This window comes from Schistocerca americana, chromosome 6 (genome assembly GCF_021461395.2).
Source record: "Schistocerca americana isolate TAMUIC-IGC-003095 chromosome 6, iqSchAmer2.1, whole genome shotgun sequence".
NCBI lineage: Eukaryota > Metazoa > Arthropoda > Insecta > Orthoptera > Acrididae > Schistocerca > Schistocerca americana.
Genome location: NC_060124.1, coordinates 546,750,270 through 546,778,174, shown reverse-complemented (window position 1 = coordinate 546,778,174; position 27,905 = coordinate 546,750,270).

Here is a 27,905-nt window from a genome sequence, read left to right as displayed (position 1 = left end):
TCAAATTATAAATTGAACGAGTGTCCTTTTTATACAGGGTGGTCCATTGATAGTGTCTGGGCCAAATATGTCAGAAAATAAGCATCAAACGAAAAAAACTACAAAGAACGAAACTCGTTTAGCTTGAAGCGGGAAACCAGAGGGCACTATGGTTGGCCCGCTAGATGGCGCTGCCATAGGTCAAACGGATATCAACTGCGTTTTTTAAATAGGAACCCCCATTTTTATTACATATTCGTGAAGTACGTAAAGAAGTATGAATGTTTTAATTGGACCACTTTTTTCGCTTTGTGATAGATGGCGCTGTAATAGTCACAAACGAATAAGTACGTGGTATCACGTAACATTCCGCCAGTGCAGACGGTATTTGCTTCGTGATACATTACCCGTGTTAAAATGGACCGTTTACCAACTGTGGAAAACGTCGATATAGCGTCGATGTATGGCTATTGTGATCAAAATGTCCAATGAGCGTGTGCTATGTATGCTGCTCGGTATCCTGGACGACATCATCCAAGTGTCCGGACCATTCGCCTGATAGTTGCGCTATTTAAGGTAACAGGAAGTGTTCAGCCACATGTGTAACGTCAACTACGACCAGCAACAAATTATGAAGCCCAAGTAGGTGTTTTAGCTGCTGTCGCCGCTAAACCGCACATCAGTAGCAGACAAACTGCGCGAGAATCGGGACTCTCAAAAACGTCGGTGTTGAGAATGATACATCAACATTGATTGCGCCCGTACCATATTTCTATGCACCAGGAATTGCATAGCGACGACTTTGAACGTCGTGTACAGTTCTGCCACTGGGCACAAGAGAAATTACGGGACGATGACAGATTTTTTGTACTCGTTCTATTTAGCGACGAACCGTCATTAACCAACAGCGGTAACGTAAACCGGCATTATATGCACTATTGGGCAACGGAAAATCCACGATGGCTGCGACAAGTGGAACATCAGCGACCTTGGCGGGTTAATGTATGGTGTGGCTTTATGGGAGGAAGGATAATTGGCCCCCATTTTGTCGATGGCAATCTGAATGGTGCAATGTATACTGATTTCCTACGTAATGATCTACCCATGTTACTGCAAGATGTTTCACAGCATGACAGAATGGCGATGTACTTCCAACATGATGGATGTCCGGCACAATCTCGCGTGCGATTGAAGCGGTATTGAATAGCGTATTTCATGACAGGTGGATTCGTTGTCGAAGCACCATACCATGGCGCGCACGTTCACCGAATCTGAAGTCCCCGGATTTCTTTCTGTGGGAAAAGTTGAAGGATATTTGCTATCGTGATCCACCGACAACACCTGACATCATGCGTCAGCGCATTGTCCATGCATGTGCGAACATTACGGAAGGCGAGCTACTCGCTGCTGAGAGGAATGTCGTTACACGTATTGCCAAATGCATTGAGGTTGACGGACATCATTTTGAGCATTTATTGCATTACTGTGGAATTTACAGGTAATCACGCTGTGACAGCATGCGTTCTCAGAAATGATAAGTTCACAAGGGTACATGTATTACATTGGAACAACCGAAATAAATTGTCCAAACGTACCTACATTCTGTATTTTAAGTTAAATAACTCACCTGTTACCAACTATTCGCCTAAAATTGTGAGCCATATTTTTGTGACTATTACTGCGCCGTCTACCACAAAGCGAAAACAGTGGTCCAACAAAAAAATTCATATTTCATTACGTACTACACGAATATGTAATAAAACTGGTGGTTCCTAATTTAAGAAACCGGAGTTGATATCCGTTTGACCTATGGCAGAGCCATTTAGCAGGCCAACCATAGGGCAATCTGGTTTCCCCCTTCAAGTTTCGTTCTTTGTAGTTTTTTCGTTTGACACTTATTTCATAAGATATTTGGCCCGGTCGCGATCAGTGGACCTCCATGTATATTTTAATTGAAGTTCTCCTAAAAAGAATCATTTTAAAAGGCGAACTTCAAAATAAGCTAGGCTGGGTTTGAGAACAGAGGCCCAACATGCTGCCTTGAAAGGTTCTCTTCCGTTCTGGAACTTTTCCTTGAATTCCCAGGCGGCAGGATACTAGCCGGAAGGTAAGATGCTGCATAGATTCTCCGTTAGGTCACCAATGCGATGTCGAGGCAGGTGTGGAGGCAGTGGAAGGAGGAAGTCTCCTTGTCACCGAGTCCTGCCTGCTGTTTCGACGTCCTAGGCTACCAACATCAGGTCAAGCTAGATCAGGTCACAGCTGGAGCTTTTCGCAGCAGCTGGCGTCATACTAAATTACCCACGGAGATGATGCAAATCATAACTATAGGTGCCTGTCGTTAGATAAGATTAGAAAAGTCTACATTTCAACAACATTGGTTTGTAGCATTATGTTACAGTCTGTTAAGCAGAAAATCTCCTGCTCACTCTCCATTGCCACCATACGCCTACCGTCATATCACTCAGTTATCCTTTCAAAGCGGACGTTCTACAATACAGTGCTGTGCAGTGGATAGCTTCACTCTTATCACAATAATTGCATATTCACGTTGGAAAGCAACAAGTAATTTTTAACGTTATCAATGTTAGACGATCTGCTTCAAAAACTAATGAAAGTATAAATAGTTTTATCATTTCAAATTTGTTCGGTGGATCAGAAAGTAAATATCGGTCTAGGCCACAGGGCACTAACCGAGGTTTGTCAGAAGCATTTTTTTTTTTTTTTACATTTACCGCTTCTTTCAAGTTCGACAATGATTTCTGTTAATGTGATAAATGCGAGGTTAGTCTATGGCTTGTATTCCATGTTAAACTGCAGAGCCACCTGTAACAGACTCGCTAAATCAATTACAAGAATGGAGGAAGCAACACTACCAAACTACTACGGTGTTCGAACCAGCTTCCCTATTGATGATTCGAGTTTTACTATTACATTTATACATTACATCGATTATCCTTGTATACTTCAGTAATATTTTTAAATACATTTGAGTGATTAGCTGAGTATACACTCCTTTCCCCTCAGAGCGAAGGAATAAAATTACGCTAAACAAAATTCCCTTCTTTTTAGATTACATAACACAATGGGATTATGTGTTAGATAATACTCTGGAAAGTATAAATAAAAATTTTATTCCTTATCTTCTTTTTCTAAAAACTTTAAATCTGTCGTACAAGACATACTGTTGTTGTTGTTATGGTTTTCTGTCCGAAGATTAATTTGAAGCTGCTCTCCCCCCCTACTCTCACATAGCTGCAAAACTACTATAAATTGCATCCAGAAAAACCTGTTGTTGTCTCAGGTAGGGTCCTATCAACCAATCCCAGATATATCCTGGTATAAAACATGTGTGAACAAAATACAATATCTGTCGCCTAAAGGGACACAATTTTTTGTTTCTCAGATATCGATGTCCGAAACCTCATGTCATATCTCCCACAAGGCGGCAGTGTCTGACGACGCAATAAATGCATCAGTTTCTCTTTAAGGGGACCTGGACGTGCACGGGCTGCATTTTCATAGCTCGCTCTCAGTGCACATTATTCTTCATCTACAATGAATAACATTAACGCAAGCTGTATTAGGATATTTATTAAAATATCTCCTACAGTTTAAGATTTACAGTATTTTGCCTAATAGGTGTTTTTGTAATACACTTCCCATTCAGGTACCATTTTCTGGACCATCATCAGTCTAAGAGCATTCAGACTGTGACAGACTGCTGTCAACATTCACAGGAACACATTATGCCTCTCGTTTTGTAGTTTGGAGTATATCCGGGGAAATAGAAACCCTTATTTTACCACATTATTATTTTGTCTAAAAAATACCGCTAAAATTATATACAGTATGACAAACATAGATCATTTCTGCGATGTATTACGCACAATACAAAGATGCTATCCCATTCTTCACTTGAGGGAAATTTGGTGAAAATGGATGAAACCATTGAGAAGTAATATGTACCTAATGTTCTGAAAACGTAGTTTCGAGAAAATTAGAAAGGAACATTCACAGTGTTTTTGACGCATCGTATGCCTCTTTCCGAACATTCCAGCAGCATTATCTTCCTGGCCAGCTGCTTCTTTATCATCTGTAGACTTCTTCAGGGGCCTTTTCCTTACACTGGCTTCCACAGCTTCAACTACTCGCTGACGATCTACGGCAGTCAGAGCAGCTATCCTATTATTTCCTGGCTGGATGCCTAATTTGTGCATTACTTTTATCCTGATGGTTACACCATCATTGAAACACATGACAGCATTCATCGCACCCATTTTGAGTACTGTCAATCCAACAAAACTCCTTTACTACTTTAAGTGTCTCATTTCCTAATCTAAGTTCCTCAGCATCACCCGAATTAATTCGACTACATTCCATTATCCTCGTTTTGCTTTTGTTGATGTTCGTCTTACACCCTCCTTTCAAGACACTATCCATTCCGTTCAACTGCTCTTCCAAGTCCTTTGCTGCCTCTGACAGAATTACAATGTCATCGGCGGACATCGAAGTATTTATTTCTTCTCAATGGATTTTAATTCCTACTCCGCATTTTTCTTTTGTTTCCTATACTGCTTGTTCAATATACAGATTGAATAGCATCGGGGAGAGGCTACAACTCTGTCTCACTCCCTCCCCAACCACTGCTTCCCTTTCATGTCCCTCGACTCTTATAATTGCCATATGGTTTCTGTACAAATTGTAAATAGCCTCTCGCTCCCTGTATTTTACCTCTGCCACCCTCAGAATTTGAAAGAGAGTATTCCAATCAACATTGTCAAAAGCTTTCTCTAAATATACAAACGCTAGAAACGTAGGTTTGCCTTTCCTTCATCTTTGTTCTAAGATAATTTGTAAGGTCAGTATTGCCTCACGTGTTCCAGTATTTCTACGGAATCCGAACTGACCTTCCAAGACGGTGGCTTCTACCAGTTTTCCATTCGTCTGTAAAGAATTCGCGTTAGTATTTTGCAGCTGTGACTTATTATACTGATAGTTCGGTAATTTTCACATCTGTCAACACCTGCTTTCTTTGGGATTGTAATTATTATATTATTCTTGAAGTCTGAGAGAATTTCGCCTGTCTCATACATCTTCCTCACCAGATGGTAGAGTTTTGTCAAGACTGGCTCTTCCAAGGCTATCAGTAGTTCTGATGGGATGTTGTCTACTCCAGTGGCCTTGTTTCGACTTAGATCTTTCAGTTCTCTGTCAAACTCTTCACGCAGTAGCGTATCCTCCGTTTCATTTTCACCTGCATCGTCTTCCATTTCCATAATATTGTCCTCAAGAACATCGGCCCTGTATAGACCCTCTGTATGCTCCGTCCACATTTCCGCTTTCCCTTCCTCGCTTATAACTGGGTTTCCATCTGAGCTCTTGATATTCATGCAAGTTGTTCCCTTTTCTTCAAAAGTTTCTCTAATTTTCCTGTAGGCAGTATCTATCTTACCCCTAGGGAGATAAGCCTCTACATCCTTACATTTGCCCTCGAGCCATCCGTGCTTAGCCATTTCGCACTTCCTGTCGATCTCATTTTTGAGAGGCTTCTGTTCCTTTTTGCCTGCTTTTGTACTGTATTTTTATATTTTCTCCTTTCATCGATGAAATTCAGTATCTCTTCTGTTACCCAAGGATTTCTACTAGCCTTCGTCTTTTTACCTACTTGATAGTCTGCTGCCTTCACTATTTCATCGCTCAAAGCTACCCATTCTTCCCCTACTGTATTTCTTTACCCCATTCCTTTCAACTGTTCCCTTATGCCCTCCCTGAAACTCTGTACAACCTCTGGTTCTTTCAGTTTATCCAGATCCCATCTCCTTAAATTCCCACCTTTTTGCAGTTTCTTCAGTTTTAATCTACAGTTCATAACCAATAGATTGTGGTCAGAGTCCACATCTGCCCCTGGAAATGTCATCCAATTTAAAACCTGGTTCCTAAATCTCTCTCTTATCATTATATAATCTATCTGAAACCTTGCAGTATCTTCAGGGTTCTTCCATGTATACAGCCTTCTTTCATGATTCTTGAACCAAGTGTAGCTATGATTAAGTTATGCTCTGTGCAAAATTCTACCAGACGGCTTCCTCTTTCATTTCTTAGCCCTAATCCCTATTCACCTACTACGTTTCCTTCTCTTCCTTTTCCTGCTCTCGAATTCCAGTCGCCCATGACTATTAAATTTTCGTCTCCCTTAACTAATTGAATAATTTCTTTTACCTCATCATATATTTCATCACTTTCTTCATCATCTGCTGAGCTGGTTGGCATATAAACTTGTACTACTGCAGTAGGCGTGAGCTTCGTGTCTATCTTGGCCACAATAATGCGTTCACTATGCTGTTTGTAGTAGCTTACCCGCGATCCTATTTTTTATTCATTATTGAACCTACTCCTGCATTACCCCTACTGGAATTTGTATTTATAACCCTGTATTCACATGACCGAAAGTCTTGTTCCTCCTGCCACCGAACTTCACTAATTCCCACTATATCTAACTTTAACCTATCCATTTCACTTTCTAAATTTTATAACCTACCTGACCGATTAAGGGATCTGACATTCCACGCGCCGATCCGTAGAACGCCAGTTTTCTTTCTCCCGCCCATAGAGCACCAAATGTTCTCAATAGCGGAGAGATCTGAAGACCTTTCTTACCAAAGTAGTGTATGGCGATCACGAAGACAGTTAGTAGATAACCTTCCAGCGTGCGGGTGGACATTATCTTGCTGAAATGCAAGTCCAAGATGCCTTGCCATGAAGGGCAAAAAATATCGTCAACGTACCGCTCTGCTGTAAGGGTGCAGCGGATTACAACATAAGTGGCCTTGCTATGAAATGAAACATGAAGCTCTATCTAGTTGTTGTGTAAAACCAGTTTCCCTAAATTATTGTGATCTGGAACTATGAAACGAAACAGTCTCATTGGTAGCCCACTTTTATCTGGGGCGTCTTGAGATAGATCGTGGCTGGTCATCGGGGCTCAGCTAGAAGCCAGAATCATCACTGAAGACAATTCTGCTCCAGCCAACGCTCTCCCAGGCCGAATGTACCCAGCACACTGCGAACCATCTTCTGGTTGTACATACGTCGATGGTAGTCGGCTTAAGGGGCGCCATGAAGTCAGACTTTCGTCTCTCTAGGTCACCCGTACATATAAACTCTGTGTTCGGCGATGGTCCGCTCATTTTTGCCAGCATCGTTGAATAGTTGCGTGGTTTCCTATTCATATGTCGATCGATTGGCCAATTGCTCCAACCAGCTTCTTTGAACTCAACTACATTTCTTCTTTCAAATACTGTCATCTGCTGACATTGTCCACGAGCCTGTTTGCAAGGCATAGTTACTGTCAAACTGAGTACACGGAATGAAATCCTCAAATATTTTATCCGCTGGTATCATCATGACCCCTGTTTACTATTCTTGCCAGGTGTGCGGTGACATTGTGCTCCAGCAGTCACACATTCATTCATCGGTCGCCGAAGCTTGCAGTTCTTCATTTTACGTCGATACCTCTGTGAATAACCATTTGTGACCAATTTGAGTCGTTTTGGTGTCTTAGACTGTATATTAGATGTTAAGAACGAAAGAGAAGCGGAATTCTTATAATAAACGTTTAGAATCAGAAATGTGTGCTAGTTACCGTCTACGACTCACTGAAAATGGTTATTTTAAAGCATTCAATTAGGCCGGTTTTCAGTCGTATTACAATCATCATGTCATCGTTGGGTACATGAAATACCTTTATGACGACCTGAACTCTGATGAGGACACTTATAATAATGTGTCTGAATTTAGGTGTAGGAACAGCTGCCGTTCTCCTTCAAATAATGAAACCAGATACGTTAGTGATATTGGACGTTCAAGTTTGGATCAAAGTAGACTGTCTAACTCATATCAACAGTAGTCCATTGGGTGCAGGTTGGACGTTGGGCAGGCCAATCGATTTCTGCCATGGTACATAAAACAGCTAAAAACACAAGACATAGTAGAAAACATTGGATATCAAAGGAGATATTGGACATATTTGATTAAACAAAAAAATATAAAAATGCAGAAAATGAAGTAAGCAAAAGAGAATAAAGACGTCTAAGGTATGAAACGGACAGAAAGTGTAAAATGGATAGCTTGGAATGACCAGAGAAGAATTGCAAGCCCATAGAAACATGTGTAACTAGGGGAAAGGTAGATACCGCCTATAAGAACATCAAAGAGAGCTCTGAATATAAGAAAACCAGCTGCATGAATCGAGAGCTCAGATGGGAGGGCAAGGAAGGGAAACCTGTAAGGTGGAAGGAGTATATAGACATCTACATGTACATGGATTCTCTGCCAATCACATTTAAGTGCCTGACAGACGGTTCAACGAACCACATTCACAATTCTCTACTATTCCAATCTCGTATAGCGCGCGGAAAGTATGAACACCTATATCGTTCCGTACGAGCTCTGACTTCCCTTATTTTATTGTGGTGATCGTTCCTCCCGATGTAGGTCTGTGTCAACAAAATATTTTTGCATTCGGAGGAGAAAGTTGGTGATTGGAATTTCGTGAGAAGGTTCCGTCGGAACGAAAAACGCTTTTCGTTTAATGATTTCCAGCCTAAACCCTGTATCATTTCTGTGACACTCTCTCCCACATTTTGCGATAATACAAAACGTGCTGCCTTCCTTTGAACAATTTCGATGTACTCCGTCAGTCGTATCTGGTAAGGATCCCACACCGTGTAGCAGTATTCTGAAAGAGGACGGACAAGTGTAGTGTATTCAGTCTCCTTAGTAGGGCTGTGTCTTTCCAATGAAACGCAGTCTTTGGTTAGCCTTCCCCACATTTTCTATGTGTTCTTTCCAATTTAAGATGTTCGTAATTGTAATTCCTACGCTTTTAGATTATACTGATTTATAGTGAAACCGAAGTTTAACGAGTTCCTTTTAGCACTCATGTGGATGACCTCACACTTTTCGTTATTTAGGGTCAACTGCCACTTTTCGTACCATTGAGATATTTTTTCTTCTAAATCGTTTTGCAGTTTGCTTTGTCTTCTGATGATTTTATTAGTCGATAAACGACAGCGTCATCTGCAAACAACCGAAGACATCTTCTCAGATGGTCTCCCAAATCGTTTATATAGATAAGGAACAGCAAATGGCCTATAATACTACCATGGGGAACGCCAGAAATCACTTCTGTTTTACTCGATGACTTTCCGTCAGTCACTACGAACTGTGACCTCTCTGACAGGAAATCACAAATCCAGTCACATAACTGACACGATATTCCATAATCACGCAATTTCACTATGAGTCGCTTGTGTGGTACAGTGTCAAAAGCCTTAAGGAAATCCAGAAATACGGAATCGATCTGAAATCCCTTGTCAATAGCACTCAGCACTTCATGTGAATAAAGAGCTAGTTGTGTTTCACAGGAACGATGTTTCCTAAGCACATGTTGACTATGTGTCACTAAACGTTTCCTTCGAAGTACTTCATAATGTTCGAACACAATATAAGTTCTAAAATCCTGCTGCATATCGACGTTAACGTAATGGGCCTGTAATTTAGTGGATTACTCTTACTACCTTTCTTGAATATTGATGTGACCTGTGCAACTTTCCAGTCTTTGGGTACGGATCTTTCGTCGAGCTAATGGTTGTGTATGATTGTTAAGTATGGAGGTAATGCATCAGCATACTCCGAAAGGAACATAACTGGTATACTGACTGGGCCAGAAGACTTGTTTTTATTAAGTGATTTAAGTTGCTCCACTACTCCGAGGACATTTACATCTACGTTACTCATGTTAGCAGCTGTTCTCGATTCGAATTCTGGAATATTTACTTCGTATTCTTTTGTGAAGGTATTTCGGAAGGCTATGTTTAGTAACTCTGTTTGGCAGCACTGTCTTCGACAGTATCTCCATTTGCTATCGCGCAGAGAAGGCATTGATTGTTTCTTGCCGCTAACATACTTCACATCTGACCAGAATCTCTTTGGATTTTCTGCCAGGTTTCGAGACAAAGTTTCGTTGTGGAAACTGTTATTGGCATCTCGCATTGAAGTCCACGCTAAATTTCGACCTTCTGTAAAAGATCACCAATCTTGGAGATTTTGCGCCTTTTTCAATTTGCCATGTTTCTTTCGTTGTTTGTGCAATAGTGTTCTAACCCGTTTTGGGCACAAAGGAGGATCAGCTCCATCGTTTGTTAATTTATTTGGTATAAACCTCTCAATTGCTGCCGATGCTATTTTTTGAATTTAAGCCAGATGTGGTCTACACTTATATTATTAATTTGGAAGGCGTCAAGTGAATTTTTACCTGCTTTCTTGAATAGGTAAATTTTTCGCTTATTTTTCGAGAATTTGGGGATTGCAATATTCAGTTTCGCTACGACAACCCTGTGTTCAGTAATCTCTGAATCGGTTTTGATGCTCGTTATTAACTCAGGATTATTTATTTTCTTTCTTACTGAAGGCGAGAAACAAGAGAATATAGATTGTAGACTGTCTTAAGTTTAAGATGAGCGTTGTATAAATCGATAAAATTTTTACAAGTGTGTAGAGCAGTTAAAAATTTTCTCGACTCAGTGACAGACCAACACCGGTGTGGCCGACCTGTTGCAGTTTCCACTCCCTCACTTGAAAGTCGAATTGATGACATTATTCGTGCCGACCGCCCTTGTGACCGGGAAATGATAGTTGATAAGGTTCAAGTTAGTGCTGACACAGTTCATAACATTATCTGTAACAAGCCGAAGTACCGCAAAACATGTGCAAAATGGGTCCCAAAGGAGTAGACACGGCTACACTGGGAAACTAGGTTGAGAGTGAGCACAGAGCTAATGGAACGTTATGAAAGAAAAGGTCAGCACTTCTTCTGCAAACTTTTAACTTTTGATGACACTTGAGTTCACTATTATCAGCCAGAATCAAAAAGACAAAGCATCGAGTGGAAGCACACCAACTCACGAGTTAAGAAAAAATTCAAAGCCAAGCATCTGCAGGAGAAGTCATGTTGACGTTGTTTTGGAATGCTGAAGGTCACGTTTCTTGTGATTATCACGAAGAGCAGCGTAGAATGAACAGCCAATATTACTCCTATTTGCTTTTAAACAAGATGAAGCCAGCCATGAGAGAGAGACGTCGTGGATCTGAGAGGAGAGGTGTGATTCTGCAGCAAGACAACGCAAGTCCTCATATTGCTCATCTAGCCCGTGAAACCATCCACAAAATGGGCTGGGAAGTACTGCCTTACAGTCCTCATTTAGCACCTATTAATTCCCACTTGTTTAGTGCACTGAAGGAGGCATTACGTGGGAAGAGGTTGCAGGGCAACGAGGACGTGAAAAATTTTGTCGGAAATTGGTTCAAACATCAAGATAAAGAGTTCTTTGTAGCCGGAATAAAAACCCTTGCTACAGATATCACGTTAGAGGAAACATATCTGACTATTATGATAAAAAGTGAAATTGTTGAAATCTCATTGTCGTACCTGCGCTAACTGGTACAGAATCAGTGACAGCAATTATCTTTTTTGCTCTGACATTATAAACATACATCATACAAGAAAGGATAAAATTTTGAATATGTTTACATGTGCCTTTGAAAACAGCAGCCTTCTAAAGATGATCATTACTTACAGTATCAGGTCCAGCAGTGAAACCTAAATGAAATCTAGAAGTCGTTGGGAACTTCCTGGATTTGATGAGTTGCTGCATCCATAATTTCCAAGAAGTGCAAGCTCAGAAACACAATAAACTACAACAGATCACAGAGTGTGTAACGATATTGGCGAATCTGATCATTGTGCCTAGAACCTGTGTATCGGCAGAATGACTCATGCGTGCACAGTGACAGATGGTCTGGAAGCGGGTTCATTCGGGTACGTAGTTCCAATTTTCATCCACCAGAGAACAGTAGTGCACAGACACATTCAAGAAACAGGTCAAGAGAACGTTTTTGCGAATTATTCTGTTTATTTCCTGAAGCCCTTTTGTTTATTTATCTCTGTACAGTTTTGTATATGCTTTTAGTAGTGTCAGTGATGTGCGAATGTGGTCTAAAGTAAACATGTAGATCACTGCTCTACTGAAGGACGTTGTACGATGGGGATTTTTTTAGCATAATATGTCAAGTCAGTTAATGGTAAAAGGAAAGCCAATTCGAGTGCAAATGAAAATAATTAATAACTTAAAGTATAAACAAAATATCAGAATGCTAAATATTTATTTCGGGAAAAAGTACAGTTCGAAAGCATTTTATTTGTTGATTGGTTGGTCATGAAAAGCGCGGACTAACAAGAGAGAATAATGTTTTTCTATCGGCCTTAAAGAAAACTGACCAATCAGAACAGAGTATTCTTCGTTCCTCATTTCTCTTGGAGATACAGAAAGCTTTCAGCAGTCTAGAGTACTCGGAGCACAACCTTTCAATGGTACGGTCGTGTGTAGTAAGAGCCCCGAAGTAAGTTATAATTTGCCGGTTGTCGTTGTGCTACACTCCTCAAAAGTGCTTTAAGGTGAAGGCAATGTGCTTTTTAGAATGTACGGATTTTTAAACAATTTACTGTATGAGAAAAGACAGTAATTCCTGGTGGCATATTGAGCAGATTGTTGACTAGAAACTTGCGTGCATTAGACACCGAGAACTTAATAGCATGGCGAGCATTTTCATTTAAGAACAATCCGTGCTTAGTGCTTAGTAGATTTCATGAAATACGTTAAGATAAACTTGCTAACGTGAATCAAAGTATTTTACGCATACTGTGTTAAGATTAGCACGGTCTTAGAAGTGTACGTATAGAATACCAATGTTAAGAATATAGCAAAGTTTTGCCAGTACTTCCACCTTTCACTAGAAAATTAAACATTTTCCCGATTCTTGGAATAGTTAAGTAGTATGATGCCCGGTGCGAATTGAAATACCGTAGGATTCCGCTCGGCTTTAATACCGCCGATCTGCTGCAGTGAGTTCACTGGTAGCTGCAGATAAAGGACGGAAGGAGCCGCGCCGCCGCAGTGTCTTCCCATTGGCTGCCTGCAAGCTCTATCTAGTTGTTGTGTAAAACCACTTTCCCTAAAATATTGTGATCTGGACAAATCCGTCTTTTTTTCTTTTTGTCTTCTGTGACAAATGTATGAAATCATCAACGCCTCATAACTAAGTACTTTTCTATCATAGAGGCAGAAGAATGGATGATTTTAAATTTAAAATTTTTATGTACTGTAGTATTCTGTCAGATGAATATTTCTGTGGGATCCACTGCTCCGCTTGCCACAAGACGAACCGACGCTTGCTCGTACTTTGTTCACTAAACGAGAGTGCGACAGGGCGAAGTGAAGGAAAACAGCATTAACCTGGGTCTCGTTCTCTTTTGCTCTATCTCTTATTGACGATGATATTGAACTGAATGTCTCTGGATGTCTGTTTGTGCAATCCGTAATGATTTTTGTAGAAAATCTTCCTCGATCTCGAAGAAGGTCGTAATGCGTGATCATAAAACATGTTCCACATTTCCAGAACCGAACGGAGTCAGTGATATAGGCCAATAACTATGTGTGTTTGTTGAAAACACGGTTGACCTGCCCTTTTTTCCAGCCACTTAGGGCCTTTCGTTGGCCAACTAACTACGAGAAGTTGCTGTTCAAAGAGGAGCTATGACCAGTACTCCATTCTTCGGCTGCGTATATTCCTGTGTGTGATTTCTGTTCTAAAGGTACTAGAAATTTGCGTACAGTAAACGTATCCCATGGCTCACCACATGTAAGACCTCATAGATCGGCGTGGTAGTAAGGAACTGGTGCGATTGAAAGTGGGCATTAATGTTAGACTGGAAAAGTTAATTTGAGCTATTGCTTCTTGGATTATTCACTTGTTAGTAAGTTGGCAACACCAGGGATCGTTTCAAAAACAGCAGCATTTTGCAAAAAAAAAGAGGCTCTGAGCACTATGGGACTTAACTTCTGAGGTCATCAGTCCCCTAGAACACACATCCATGCCCGAGGCAGGATTCCAACTTGCGACCATAGCGGTAGCGCGGTTCCAGACTGTAGCTAATAGAACCGCTCAGCCACCCCAGCCGGCAGAATTTTGCACAAAAGCTACAAAATTCAGAGCTTAGCGCTGTGCGGTGAATAGAGGAACGAGTTTATTGGTATAGAGCCTTCCGACAACATACACCCAAAGCGAAAACTATGGGAACGGCAAAACTGCATGCGCCTCGGAGGGACATATTATTCCTCATCAGATGCCTCCCGTATTACAAGCATGGAGATGTCTACCGCCAACAGGATGAAACGGAAAAGTGTATCAAATGCAGAGGATGATGGTTGTTTCAGTAGACAACATTCTGTCAGCACGATACAATCATTGTCAGTCACTGCAGTGCAGAACTGCACTATTATGGCGTTAATTTAACGAGTAAAATAAACTGACTTGGGAATGACAGAATGCAAGTGATGTGACAAAACAGTAATTGTCTCGACCTGAAACTACGATATCACCTGTCGGGCTTGAACTGTGACGTATTGGTGTTGTGGCGGCTGACGTCACACGTATGCGGAGCGTTGGTTTGTTTTCGTTAGGGACGTTTGTATTGTCACCTTATGCTGTGTTTGTAGTCTATATTGGATATATACATAGTGGTGTAAATTTTGATGGAATGAGCATGTTACTGGATCAACCAGTTTAGTTACTTAAGAGAAAGATGAGTTTACGGTCTTCTCCGCTTACGCTCCTATTCAACTAATGTTTAAACGTTATCTTTGGTTGTCTTGGTAACGTGAGTACACAGTGATTACAAGTTAAGTGAACTTCGGCACATATTTTTTTCAATGGTGAGCCATCCTGTAATGTAATGAAATTAATAACTTAGCGAATACTAATGGTAATATTACTCAAATAAGGAACGCTGATAGGTCGACAATAAAGAAAAACGAATGTCTTCAGAAGATTATGGTAAATGAAGACTGGTTATTCTAACGTAAAGTGTGAAGAACGTGATGTTAGTAATTGCAACCAATGTACAAAGATGTAGCAGAACTAGTTGATTTGGGTTGCCTACAGAACGAAATCGCCAGATCCAGTTTAGCGCGAAACAACTCACACAAAAAGTATTTACGAGTAATTTCAGGGATTTTGCAATCTTCTGTTGAGCTGTATTGGTGAATACATGTTACTGCATTTTGTCTATCTCACAATATAAACCTTTCTGTATCAGTATTGGAGTATTCGTTGTTGTTACCACATTTCGTTAACTTTCGCGATATTTGCTACCTGTACTGGTATTACTTTTTCGCTTTCTATACTGATATTTCTTTTTGCTTTCTGTATTGGTGTCTGGCTTTTAAATTAGTTTATATTAATAGAGTGATATCTTCCATACCAGTTGAATTTATCTAATTTGATGCCTTACTTTTGCATTTTCGATGCAGACCTCTGCATGCTATTCTGCATCGTATTCTTCCGGTTGTTTTGTTTTGTATAAGCCAGTATTTTTGTGGCTCTGTGACTTTTATTTGAGAATATAACTCCCCAGATTCCCTTTAAGGCCCAATATTTATTATTTCGAATTTTTAAGTTTCTGAATTGATTTTTATATTTTGGTTTTATAGGAACTGTTGAATATGACGTCCTAATCGCCATTTTTAAATCAAAGTTGTGTTTCATCTTGAGACTAGTGATGATGTTATTTATCAAAGTGGATGGGTGTTATCGAAGGCTCTCGTCTTCCCCAATAATTCACCATACTTGAGACCCAGTGCCGTACCCCCGGCCGCGAGAGTTCGCCTCTGTTTGGTCTTAGGAGGGGAGGGGTGCCCACAGTGTCGGCTGTCACCTCCACATGAAATCACGCCGGCCACAGCTGTTATTCAGTTTAATAAAGACGTAATGCGTTTTTACGTCGCAGGCTGACAGTTATTGGACGGATGAAGCAATTGCATCGGTTAAACGCTCGAGCGATGTGATGATGTGCTGTAACGACATAACAACACAAGCTTTCACCCCAGATGTAAGCATTCCCGTTATACAGTAGTAGGAAAGCATAAGTTCTCTACATTCTGTAATTTCCTGCAGGCGATATTATGGAGTGCGCTGCTGCCAAGGCAGCCATGTTGATTTGTTTGATTCTGTTTAGAGCGAAGATAACAGAATATCTTGTAGTAGTGAATCCTGTCGTAGGTGTTCTATAGATGAGCAGGATGAAGCCAGAGCATTGTCAACTTGGACTACTCTTACATGGGCTGAGTTACTTACGAGAGTGTATACTGTGGAAAGTCATTTAGACTTCTTATGGGAATTTTGTGGATTGTCACCGGGAGACATGTGTGGAACTCTTTTAAAAACGACCAACGTTTATTTCCCGTTTTAATTATAGGACTATTCTACGAAATGTACGAAACTAGTACGATCAGGAAAAACACGTAGTTCGTTAGATGCCAACTGACGATACATCAGGGTATTATATTGGTCCCGTCCTGGGTTAAAGAACACACGCTACTAGTCACTGTTATAGAAAGTTATTTAAGTACAATTACTGTTGTCGATTACTTTGATTTTTGCAGTGTTACGTGATTGTTGTGAAGTTTACAAAATGCAGTAGCTTTGTTTTCACAGTTTGGCTTAGGAGGCCAAAAGTTCCCATGTGAGACGCTCACGGTTTCTCTGAGAGATAGCTACAGTGTATCCGAGAATCACAGAGGAGGAGTGCTCCAAGCTGCAACTGATTTGGAAATTATTGTATAGTGCGAAATACTTTCACACTCGACAGCAAGGCCGGCCGGGGTGGCCGAGCGGTTCTAGGCGCTACAGTTGTAACCGCGCGACCGCTACGGTCGCAGGTTCAAATCCTGCCTCGGGCATGGATGTGTGTGATGTCCTTAGGTTAGATAGGTTTAAGTAGTTCTAAGTTCCAGGGGACTGATGACCTTAGCAGTTAAGTCCCATAGTGCTCAGAGCCATTTGAACCATTTTTTTCGACATCAAGACGTCTCAACATTCCATTTATTGTGATGGAAACAGGAACTATTTGCAGGAAAAGTAATTATATATGACCTAGTTAACGAATAATAACTTACTACGCGTACATAGTGTTGTTAAGTAAAAGTGCAACAGTATTAGTTACATGGGACCATTTCAGATTCTAATAAAATAATACAAATAAGTGTAGCCATTCTGAAACTAAGACCGTATTTGAGCTCATAAATCCAACAAAGAAAGGTTCTTAAGCAGCACTGTAGCGTTCTCATATATCGAGTTCTGACAGCTGCCATCTAACAACTTCGTGTCGAATTCACCTGAAACACCGCAAAAAGGGTAAAGTATCGTTATATGAATAGCTACACCAGCAACAGAGATGTTCAAAAACTTTCACTAATTAGTAATTACAACCAGGAGATTTATCGATTTGCCTTGTGTTAATCCCCACTTATGAGTGAACCATAACTTTGGTTTTATTTCAGATACTTCACTGCACATTCAAATGGCCGTAGTAACACTCTCATAGAATTTAAACTTTCGCTTAAGTTTTCTTCAGATTTCATTTTTATTTCGTTTCATTATCCTTCAGGTAATGTAAATCAACCGTTCACAAATTTAGCTAACTCTTACATCTTCGGAATATGAGATACCTATTTTCGTCCATCCATTTAACAAATGGGTCGTCCAGTACCTTTAAATTGTATGGCTTTGTGCGCTGTGTTATATTAACGTCACCAGTTTCCACTTTTGATGTAACAGATCAGAGTGCTCCCAATAGGTTCGTCTACTCCCATGTAATGTTAGCAAACAGGGGAGATCGGTGAAGTTTTATTCCTAGCGGACCTGACTAAGCTAAATTGCATCAGCTTATTGTTGTGGTGGCAATATATTTAGAAAATGCGTTAAAATGGTACATACCAGCAATATACTGAACGAAATTACAAGAATAAACAAATTCAGGAGGTGTGTAGCTAACTTTTTCGTAACTATTAGGAAGAGAGTTATTGAAATGTACAAGTCACAGTGCTGTTCAAGGTAGAATAAAAGTGTGTGGACTTGGAACGATGTATGCTTGTATTCAGCAGTAGACGGTTTTGCTATCACATTAGTCTGGAAAAAAAGAAATTCCGGTCTGGCAGACGTTAAGCACAATGTAACCAAGAACATTCTGAAAGTTATTTAGAAAACTGTGACGAATACAATTCACATTACTATTCCATTATCATACTGCATAACTTAAAAAGAAAAATTATTTGTTTCGACTTATTTTGTTTCCATATCTGTAAACTATCAAGTGCAGTACCGAACTACCTATTAATTTTATTTTATGTCACCTTATCCTAGTCTTTTGTTCTGTAGGCCGTGAGTTGTTACCTGCCATTTCCATTTTTTATGTATTCCTTCTACTGTTATCAGCTAACATGAACTACATTGTGTTTTATCATAGAGACTAGAAAATACTCCTTGTTTTATTACTGAATTTACATGTGTGTACCAAACGTTTTCGCCTAAAGGTACTAGGCATTTCAGAAGTCTATAATGTACAATATATTTCTAATCAGTTATTATCTACGCATAATGTAAGCTGCAACTGACTAAAAATTGTCCAAATATTAACAATGTTATCATGAAATCATTACTGGGTTTAAGTCACACATCCTGATTTCGTTGTATTTACCATGCAACAAACATTCTCTGTATCACTTTTGCTTCTTTTGTGACTGCGTTATTATTTCACACAAGTCCTTAGAAACATGTAAAGAAAGTAACTTATCATTGTTATCTAACGAAGTACGTTAAAATTCCCCAAATATTATTAAACTATTTCATTATTTTTGAGACAGCATTACTGTGTCATTTTCTTCGGGTTGAAGTTAACTGCACAGCAATGAATATTGCGTAATACTTTAGACTGTGACAAACTCCTAGCGTCAAGGTGATCCAGACTTATGTGCTGCACATCTGGCTCATGTCGTACCCCTATAAATCTCCCAAACGACTCTTCTTTAGTTTTGGTGAAATAAATAAAAAATGAAATAAAAACGTGCCTTCTGCAACAGCATTTTCCTCAGCAACATTAGCCCCGAAAGTAAATTACAACGACATAACAAAGCATAGTGCATAAGGGCCATAGTATAAATAGCAGCGGTGATGAACTCTCTCTCTGAATTTTCAGTCGAACATAAGGCACCATTAATTTCTTTGTTTAATCTTTTGAGGTTACATGCACATGCTAATCATATGTTGTTTGCCAATGCAGTTCAGTGAATTGCAACATCAGTTTGATTACACTAAGCGTGCTTTGATTTATGTGTCCCACGCAAAGACACTCGCCATGCTTCTGTTATAAGCAGCATCTGAGTTTGTTTACATACCTACTACTTCATAAACAGATACACAGATAAGCCAGAATGTTATGGCCGCCGATCTACTGTCGATATAAATCCGTTCAGGCGATAGTAGCGACACATGGCTAGCAATGACTGCTAGTCAGACAAACGCACGGTGCATGTTGTATATCACAAGGGCAAGAGCGTGATGGAATGGAGTGTGTTGAGCGGTTCGATGAACACAGTCCCGATTTCCAGTTGATGTGTTGGCTCTCCTATCTCGACACATCTAAACCCGATCGAAGACATCCGGGCATGTGGCGTCAGAGCTCATGGCACCCCTCCCCGGAATTTACGGATTTAGGTGACTTGTGTGTGCAGATGTGATGCCAGCTCCGTCTAAGGGGTTCAAATGTTGATTACCTTTTAGTTCCTGCGTGTGTAGTGCCATATTACTTGTGGCTCACTTTGTTGAATAGTAGATGTCGTGATTATGGAGACTACTTTGTTGTCCTTAGGAGCAGCGATTTTGTAGTCACTCTAGTCTTTTGAGTGTTATCATTAATGTCATTGATTTTCCTACTCTTTTTAGAATTATACTTAGTGTCAATGATATTTCTGTTAAACGTAGTTGGCAAATGTTAATGTTGCACAAAACAGTTTCTTCCATTTCCATCGATGGAGAGGTAATGACAGATGCAGCTCGCATCGAGGACAGACTCGAACGAGTTTTATTCCGAAGAACCTTCCATTTGTTTCCATTAATCTACTAAGAGGAACCACCGAAATGTAGATCTTCTTGGTCGGAAGAGAATATGAACCACAGTCAGCCCCAATGCGAGCCATCTACATTACCACAACGCCAACTGTTGCAAATAAAACAAACAACGAGACTTGTTATATCATCAATCCAAAGGTTTATTCGAATGGTAACTGTGGTTTCAGGTGGTATTGGCCGCAGTATCGCGGACGCACATTTTGGCAGCCGGACGGTCTTCTCCAGACGTCGCGTTGGTGGTCACGCGTCAACACATTCAGCGTCTGGCATGGCGGCTCTCAAGATCTGCGCGGTGTCATGTACAGACCTCCAAGGTGGGCACGGAGGACACCGGAGTGATCTGCGACAAATATAAATTTCAAAATTATAAACGTCGCCCTATTATGGTGAGTTGATATGACATCTGTAAAGGAAAGTGCTAAATTATCGTAGGACCACATGCTAACAAATGGTCAGTTTCTGTATCCATAGAAGGGATGTTTCTATCGCGCCAACTCATGAACCCTAGAATACTAATTATCGCAAATATGAAAATTACCGACAGGGAATGTTTGCCAATTTACTCCTCCCGGAGTGTTATCTATTGTGGTGAAATGATCTACTAAATTATTGCATCAGATGGTAGATATCTCACGCAGACGCATGTATTATCCTCACCTGAAATATATTCATTATGGAACGGAGAGAATTGCGACTGTTGCTAAATCCATCCTTACCAAAATAGTAGAGATTCTTAAAACAAATTGTGTAAATGTTCAGTTCAAATTCGGAGAGCTTCAAGGATAAATACGGGACAGAAAAATAAACGATCATGCAGCATAAGAAATGGGATTAAAATACCAAGTATAATCGTGGGAGGCTGAAGGTGAAACTTCGCTGAGAACTTGATAACTGTTATGGGCGGGAGGAGACATAGGAGAACGTTATCTGAAAGGCTCTGCCTCATCTGAAAGTGTAGCCAACGGTATTGTATGTACCATTGATTCTTGAGTTTAAGTATATCCTACCAATACTAGAGCTAAAAGATACGTATGCCGCGAAAGGATTTTGTATCTGATCAGAGTTTACAATTGGTATAAAAGAACAGCAGACTATAGGTACCGAGAAAGTTTATGGGTCGACCATAGAATTTTGTAGCCATGGATATATATCTAAACTGACACCATTTCAGTTATATTAAAAATCGTAAAACTATACTCGAATAATATTTTGAAGATTCCCCTTCTGAAGGGAGCTACCACGTGATCATGAAATGAGAAATACTCTTAGAAACCAAAATCTGTTGTCCTTTACACAGATCGAAGTACCACTCACCTTAACAGCACCGCCTTAATCCTCCTCCTGCAGCCGTCTCTGCAGCAACTCCACGAAAAAGGCGTCCAGTGTGAACTGACGTTCCTGTTGGAAAAGATCTTATTACTTTCATGTTATCTAACACGTGAAGTGATTCAAAATTTGTGCTAGTTCCTGTCATATACAAGTATAACGAATTGTAACATTTACCACAAATTCGCACGGTTCAGGTATCGAAATTAAGAATATAGTAATTCAATTTAGTATCCAACTAACACAATTCGTTTCACATCTCAGATACTATTAATACTAACAAGTAACTAATATCCCATTATCTTTAACATTTTCTGTGTACGACTGGTTAATGATGTGCTTCTTAGGTTATGCCATGTTGTTATTCCTGCTTTATGGTCAACATTTCAACAAGTGACCGAGCCATTTTCTTCAGATCGTGAGACGTTTCCTGACTCATGTGAGTCAAGCAGAGAGTACATTACCGCAAAGTTCGCAGCACATGAAGTTGATGGCTGGGACGTCCGTTGAAGTATTGTGCACAAAATGAACACAACAATTCGGCCTAACACACGAAAGCAGACCAGTAACTAGTACCATCTTCGAGAGTAAGTTATCATGTAATGAGAAAACGAAAAATTCACTTTGAAACCAAATGCTACTACTCCTACTACTGTTCGCATTTATACTAACCGGAGCAGGACGGACTTCTTTCTCTTCCTGCAGCCGCTTCTGCAGAATCTCCTCAAAAAAGGCGTCCAAAGTGAACTGACGCTCCTGTTGGAAAAGAACTTATTAGTTTTATGTCACCCAACATGTGCAGTAATCCAAAATTAATACTAGTTTCTATCATATAAAAGTGTTACGAAGTGTTACATTTGTCATAAATTGAGCAGTGTACAGGTATCGGTATTTAATATCTAGTAACTCAATTTAATATCCAAGAAACACCAGTCGTGTGATGTCCCAGCAACAATTAATACTAACAAGTATCTAATATCCCATTATCTTTAACATTTTTCTGGGCACGACTGGTTAATGATGTGCTTCTGAGGTTATGCCGTGTTGTTGTTCCTGCTTTACGGTCAACATTTCAGTAACTGACCGACCCATGTTCCTCAGGTCGTGTGACGTTCCCTGACTGGTTTGAGTCCAAGCAGCGTGAACACATTAGTGCAAAGTTCGCAGCACATGAAGTTGATCGCTGGGACGTCCGTCGAAGTAATGTGCACAAAATGAACACAACAATTCGGCCTAATACCCGGAAGCAGACCAGTTTCTAGTATCATATTCGAGAGTAAGTTTTCATGTAGTGATAAAACGAGAAATTCACTTTGAAACCAAATGCTACTATTCCTACTACTTTGTAATTTACACTCACCGAAACAGAAACGACTTCTTTCTCTTCCTGCAGCCGCTTCTGCATTATCTCCTCAAAAAACGAGTCCAGGGTGAACTGACGCTCCTGTAAGGAAAAGAACTTGTCAGTTTGATTAGTCATAGAGCATGCTTGGTAATTCAGAGATAGCGCTAGTTCTTTACATGTATATGTGTTACAAATTCTGCAATGTCGTCTTCAACCAGTCGATCGCGTTATCAGCATATTTAGTGCGCCTCTGCCCCAGAATATTTTTCACCATAATTCTTTACAACTGGAGAGGGATGTTACCTTTCTCAAGTCTCTCACATAGTTATTTGCTCAGTGTTAACAAATACCACACCCAATTTACCGGAATGATAAATGGTTAGAATCAACTGTCCATGTCTGAGGTCAGTGTAAAGTTTAATGGGCTTGAATACAATTGTCAGAATTGTTTAAACAGCATTCAGGTTCGATTATCAACATTAGCTTACCTAATGCGACAAGTCCGGATATATTGTGGTAATAACACGGAGGAGAGGATCTAGGGCCAGTGGGATCCAGGGGAAAGGGCCAGCATAATGCAGCAAAGGAGTCCTGCAGGGAACAAAGCGAGAGACACAGTGTGAGGCTACCCTGCGGGTCAGAGAATATACGACTCTGAAATGCTAAAGGCTTTTTCTAAGGGCTTCATACTTATGTTAAATGACCACTATATCTGTGGCGCATGTAGTATTAGAATTCCTATAGTCCATATTTTACGGCGCTTTATCTTTTGATGCGAAGGCAGAAGTAAGTTTGGAAGAGGTCTCAAGCTCTTTGTTTTACTTGAAGTCAAGACCACTATGGCAAATTTTAAAAATTTTATGTAGGTCTGGAGATAAGCTCAAGTTTTAGAATGACGACTATTGTGAACTGTTGAGCGACTAGCACATCTCACTTCGCTCCAGTGATCAACAAATCCATCCATCCATCAGCGACATTAATTGCCGCCGGTATTTTGCATCTGATCACGATCCAGAAGAGCAGTATGCTAACCACATGCTCCTCCATACAGTGACGTCTATCGTCTGACGATGACGAGGCGGTCGATCGGTACATTTGGAACTTCAGAGGAATGATTGGACGGAGTTAGGTACTTAGGTGGTATTTTATATAATCGTCACAATCATCACTCGTGCGGAGATGCCTATCTAAGACGTGTTATTTACAATGACGTGTCACATGGGATGTTTATAGCAAAAAAATATTCATTTACAGTAAATTGTGACAGTCTGCAATATCAACTGACCACGTTACGTACAATCAGTTAGCTCTCAGACTTTACTGCTTTGCGTGCTATGTCACTGCAATATAACGTGGCTCACCTTTACAGTACCCCGAACAGCGACCAAGTTGTTCTCCAGTCGCAGACCCTCGTCTTTCTCCCCTGCCAAACACCGGGAGAAAAACTTCTTCATGCGGCGGAACATTGCTGTAACGATAACAAACAGCACATTAGACATGACTAGGCCGTGTCTACGAGTAAGTTTTGCAGCAATGTCTCACAACTCGATCGCAAGAAATACCTGTAACCGTGACGACATGTCTGTAACCTTGGCTTTTGTAAAAATGCAGCTGCTTGTATCAAAAACGACATGCACAGTCTATATAATTCATTGAGCTTTTACATTTGTTACTAGTCGAGAATTAGTTACTTTAATTTTGTGTCAGTAATTCGTAGAGCATGAATCATAACAAAAACAGTTATTCGAAGTTTAGCAATCGCGGGTTCATTACGTGGTACTTTTACTCTGAAGAGAATAAATTTGTTTTGATAGCAACTAGCTGAAGGCTTATCTATTAGACTAAATTTAATTAGCAAGTCATTATAATACTACAATAGTTTCAGATATACTGCTGCTTCGCCGGCCGGTGTGGCCGTGCGGTTCTAGGCGCTTCAGTCTGTAAACGTGTGACCGCTACGATCGCAGGTTCGAATCCTGCCTCGGACATGGATGTGTGTGATGTCCTTAGGTTAGTTAGGTTTAAGTAGTTCTAAGTTCTAGGGGACTGATGACCACCGATGTTAAGTCCCATAGTGCTCGGAGCCATATGAACCATTTTTTATACAGCTACTTCAGATACTACAACTTCAGATTTTGTCATCTATTACAGCATGATATGCGGAATATCTTCCCCTGGGGCAGGAACAAGAATTTCTTTTTTATGTGTGTTGGTGGTAGGATGAAGTTACTAAATAATAAACTACGCTACGATCTGATGGCTATACCTTCCGCAGTATATTACGAGAATACGATTTTTACTGCTATCCATATTACCGAGTCAGTATATTCTCTCAGGGCTGCACTGTCCCTTCTTAGTGTCAGTCATCGAGAACCCTACATCTAAATTACACATCATTGCCATGTGAGCTAAACAGTAACGTGTACGACGTATTAACTATATTTGTGGTTGAAATTTACCCACCGGTTTCTACATGAAGAAAACTTAAAAACAGCTTATAAACAGCTAATAGGTGTAACATTCGACAGCGCTCCAAGATATTAACTGTGATTCCTTAAGTGACAGGAAAAGATAATATTTTTGCTACAAATCCATGTCGACTCAGTATGACACTACACAGCCGGAACCTGTTTACGACTTTTCTTTTTCACCGACGGGAGAAGATAAAAGCATGAACCAACGGTAGGACATACCGTATGTATGTGTAATCGAAAAGGAGAGTGATAGGTGACACCATTCTATTTGTGAAACTAAGCTATAAATTTGAGAACACATGATTCCAGCAGTTGAACATTGGCAAAAACTCAGTGAGGATATCTCTCTCTACAAGTCAAGCATTTTCGGAACTTTCTGAAGTTGCATTACATATTGAAAAAATGTACTGGAATGGCTGTTGCCTCTTGGTGGGTCTAGTCTATATACCTTGCTTCTGAAACAGAGCGTTCGCATCATTCAAAGCTTCTAATACTCCCCAAGAACTTGCTCTCGAAACACAAAATCCAACACTATAACGCCTGAATCAAAATTAAGGAATCTTTTACTCAAGAACTCAAGAAACTAATTCGTTTCGATACTTCAACTACTCCAGAGAATACGGAAGTCATTATTATGCAATGGTCCACCACAGTTAAGCTGATTTTTGTTAGCAAACCCTGCGATCAACATTAGGCAGCAACCTTGATAACTGCAGAGAACAACGTTGTACTGGAACGTCGATATCAATGGTTAAACAAGAACTGCAATGAAAATTTTCAGTAATTTGAATCTATGTAAGACGAAATAATCATGTTATAGCACTGACAAATATGCAGCGGAGTCTTGATTGTTGAAAACGTCCGTACAGTTAATAAACTCCCAAGTGATCTAACAGTTAACAAAACTCATAGATAGTGCTTTAATTTCCTTAAGCAACAGGGAAGTAAGAATCTCATATTATGGTGCCAAGTCAACTCTGTATAACTTTACACAGTTGTAACCAGTTTCTAACGTGTTTTCTTCTTCGCAGACGGAAGATAAGTCTAGCAGTATAACCCTGCAGCGATCATACGCAATATGTAAGTGTAATCGACGAAACAGGAAGGTCGGTTACACTGTTTTCATTGTGAAAGTAAAAATTAATGTAACTAGAGACCGCTCCGAGTCTACCACAACAACCACAGATAAATTTTACTAACAGTCCGATTATATTATTGGAGAAGGCGATAACAAGATAGACTTTTACGGTCGAAAACAAAAATAAAAAAAAAAATTGTAGCGGAGGCGTTGTGCAGCTTTAACGAATGTTAGCAACTGTATTGTGCAATAGACAGCTACGACGGTACGTTTCATTAGGGGCCATCGAATTTGGTCTAAAATCGGCCCATCATCGGTCCCGAAAACCGTCTCAGCTATGCTTTCGCGTATATTGCAATAGCAGTTATCAAACGCAGATAGCTCGACCATTGGTATTATCTGTATAGACATTACATTGGTAGAAATGTCTATGAAGTTGAATGGACATAATGGACATGACAAGTTAATGTCAATGACGGAACACTGTACATTCGGAATTGCTATTCCTATTACGAAAGTTCATAGTTGAGATCGTTTTTAGGCTTGATGATGGTCTGATCCTCGACCGAAACATACATTCTCTCATAAAATGTACCGTTATAGCTGTGATTGCATAATGCAGTTCTTTCGAAGAGCATATAAAATGAAAGTAACGTCACTGCTGCAGAAACTGACAGGGCAGAAACAAAATGTAAAAGTTTATAAAGCTAAGATCAATATAACGAAAAAATCGAATAATATCTTACACAAATTCCTCTAGAATAAACTCAACGAAAATATAACGAAAACACAAAATTTGATTCCAATAATTCGCTTAATCTACACAGATTAAACGAAGACAAGAATACCAATCACACATCCACAAAATAACAACATAATAGAAAAATAACACGCACAAATTCTTCCAGAATGAACCAAAAGAAAATGTACGCTGCACCTATATAGCCCTAACAAAGACAGCAATACCACACACATCCACATAAAACGACATAATCGATAAATAACACACTGGAACTATTCCATAATAAACCAAAAAATTGTAAACCCCACCAAAAAAACAAAAAAAAAGAAAAGACGCACAAGAAAACTCCATATAACTACGACTTTATCGAAAAATAACACACACAAATTCCTCAAGAATAAACAGAACGAAAATAAATTCAAAAATTTGGTATCACACTACAAACGAACGTTAACAGGTCAAAAAGTACCATAGAACAAAACGAATCATACATCAAAAGCGCGAGACACTGGCAACAACAATAAGAACCCTACAAAACAATCGATTTCATATACGCTCCCCTTCAGCGGCGTCACATTCGAAAAAAAGCAACCAACTATTAATAAGTTAAAAAATTATGACTAACATTACTATTCGTTCCTCTCAGGACAACTTCTACAATGTACTTAGGTTCACGGCTAACAGCACCGTAGACAATTCTCCCATATTACAAAAATAGCTAAAGATCTGCAACAATCAACATGATAAAAATTATCATTAATCATTTCACTCACAAAAATTTATCTTCTGCTCTTAAGGTACTGCCTAACCTCACCATCGTATATCGTGCGAAATACAGAAAAAAAAACAGTTAAATATATGTCAGAAAAAAAAGAA